We start from the raw sequence: 2,963 nt of genomic DNA on the forward strand, positions 1-2,963 counted from the left end.
AAAAAAAAAAAAAAAAACCTCAGACAATTTTATTAAAAGTAAAGGCTATAAGAGCATCTGGAAGCAGTTAGATGTTTCCTCGACTACAGCTGCACGTCTTATTCGGTAACTCATGATTTATAGGACTGTATATCACATGTCTGGATTTGGCTACAAAAGAAGTATTAATGATACATTTAAAAATGTATATATATATATATATATATTTTGAAATTGTACCCAAAGTGCCCTAAAAAACCTCCAAAGACATTTGAGGTGAAGTCTAAGGTCAAAGCATATCCTTCTTTGATTGCACCATCTCTTACTGTTTAACCCAAAGTCAACTTTTTGGAAGACACTTCTTGTACCTCTACTGAGGAACTTCTATTACTGTACAGCAGGGGTGTGAATTGGCAAGAGTTTGGTGATAAAATATGTATCCTGATAGATATCTTGTGATACGATACAAATCAAAATTTATTCCAAGTCTGTACCAGAACAAATTTTCCCTTTTTGTTGTCTTAGAAAAATTCCACCTGAATATTATTACATCTTTCACTGTAATCTTATCTGAGCCCGCTACAAAGCACCACATTTCGCATTTTTATATGATACTGGCAGCAACATGGCACAGAGTTTTGGTTCGATACCGATCACAAGTAAAAACTACACAGTACATGTCTCATGTCAACAAAAATCGTGAGGCTGACTGAACATTTAACACCAGCTGGTTCTCTCGAGATCTCGTTGTTGTTTTGGTGTTGTGTAGAGCTCCTCAAGGAGGCTCTGTGTGCCGCTAATTAGTGGTTGGGGGTTTAGGTTTAAAAATGAAGCAAGATGATGAAGGACGCTTTTAAATTAAATATAGCCTCGTCAGCATTTTAAATCAGTACAAGTATTGTCAAACAAAATCTCTTGATATATCACTGGATCGGTTTTTGCCTACACCCCTACTGTACAGTAGAAAGTCCTATGTAAAATCTATACAAACAACCTTTCTTAATGGACCAGTAAGATGACCCCACACAGCAGAAACAGTACCTGTTGATCAACCTTTCCCTCCAACACTTTAATCCATAACTAACAGACTGAGGCAAAGCTTTTTCTTCATGCCCACAAAGAGATTACTGCAAGAAAACTGTCAACTTTCTGCCTCAGATTGCTCAAAATTTACATATTTGAAGCTTTGATTTAAAAAAAAAAATCTATATTTATATCTGTGTATGTTTTAATTATTTTGTTTTTGAGTATCAACAGAGTGGCCTTCCGTGATGAAAACAGCGTACAATCTGTACACTGTCCTGCATTTCACCTACTTCACTCTTACTTACCCTTACAAGTTATTTAAGAGTGCACTATGACCTGTCACCCATAGAAAAAAAATTGTGAACATTTTGTCTAAAAAGGGTTCTCCAAGCAGTCAACAACAACATTTGTGCCTCGTAAAGGTTTGCCCATATTTTTGCCTGCAGAAAACCTGTATCTATCTTTGAGAGGAGTTGTGACTAAAGCCAAATTCAAATTGGGAAAATGGTTCAGGAGAACGATGAACATATCAGTCCATGAAGAGATCACTATAGACCCAACAAAAATGGATGTCATGAATTATACTTTAAAGGACCCACTCCAATGAAAATAGTGTTTTTGGTGTTTTTAAGACATTTTCTTTTTCTTTTTTTTTAGCATTTTTTCATAATAGAGGACATATCTAAAATGATATAAAATTAAAATTGCATTTTGAGTTTTTCTTTATTCTAATAAGGATGAATCAGGAGCAGAGTAAAAACGATGTTTGAAGAACCTCTCCTGCATGAAGTTGCAAATGAACTGATGTCTCCACTTGCAGACAAATCACACATTAATGACTTTGTCCAAGCTGGTATCTAGATCCCAAACTGTACAGCTGGATAACGCTGATATTGTTCACCATTTCTGTTGCTATGCTAATGGTAGCTTGGGCTTGCAGGGGCTGTAAGCTAGCGGGGAAGTGGCAAACAAAGGAATGATGGGATATCAGCAGAAACTTACTTTCATGGCAACAATCCCGTCCACAACTCAGAGCAGAATTTCTAATAAACAACTGCCGCTCTGCAGAAACTATGACATTTTTTTATTTTGCCTAAAAACGACATAATCATAATTATAGGAGTGCTTTTAAAACAGATCAAATAAGCTTGGAGGAAGACGTTAAACAGCACGATCCCTTGACAAGTTAATTAAGTTATGATTTAAGATATTATTAATCCAACACTTTGGAAAGTCCTTGGTTTGAATCCTCAAAGGGAACTTTCTGGGTGGAGTTTGCATGTTCCCCCTGTGTGTGGAGATTTTCTCTCCAGGGATTCCAAAAACATGCTTATTAGATTAATTAAAGGTTTAAAATTGTCCGTAAGTATAAATATGAATGTATGGGTCCTGCCATGGACTGGCATTCCATGTAGAGCGTACCCCTTCTTCGCCCAACAGCTGGGATAGGTTCAAGCAACTCCGTGACCCCATAAAGGATTTGAGGATGGATGGACGGAAGTTACGTAGTATTTTGTCTTGATAAATACATGCATTCCACAGTCAAAACACACGCAACATCATCATTTGTCAGTCCTGTGCTTGCTTACCGTCATCACAAATGACTTATACTGCAGTCGATCCATATATATCCATATATAAATCAATATAATATATTTAAAAAAACAATTTCCTTGCAGGACATATCATTGCTTTCAGGATGTTAATAAAATGTTACAGAATATTTTAAAAAGTTGTACAATCTGATAGTATCAATAGTGCATAAAGGTGGTTTGTTCTAATTACGCCAGGAGCATAAAAAAGGTGATGTCATCTTATGATGTCCTCAGAACACGGAAGGTCATGTGATCTGATGATGTCATCAGAACACGGAAGGTCATGTGATCTGATGATGTCATCAGAACACGGAAGGTCATGTGATCTGATGATGTCATCAGAACAAAGAAGGTCATGTGATC

Source organism: Oryzias melastigma, linkage group LG22 (assembly GCF_002922805.2).
Source record: "Oryzias melastigma strain HK-1 linkage group LG22, ASM292280v2, whole genome shotgun sequence".
NCBI lineage: Eukaryota > Metazoa > Chordata > Actinopteri > Beloniformes > Adrianichthyidae > Oryzias > Oryzias melastigma.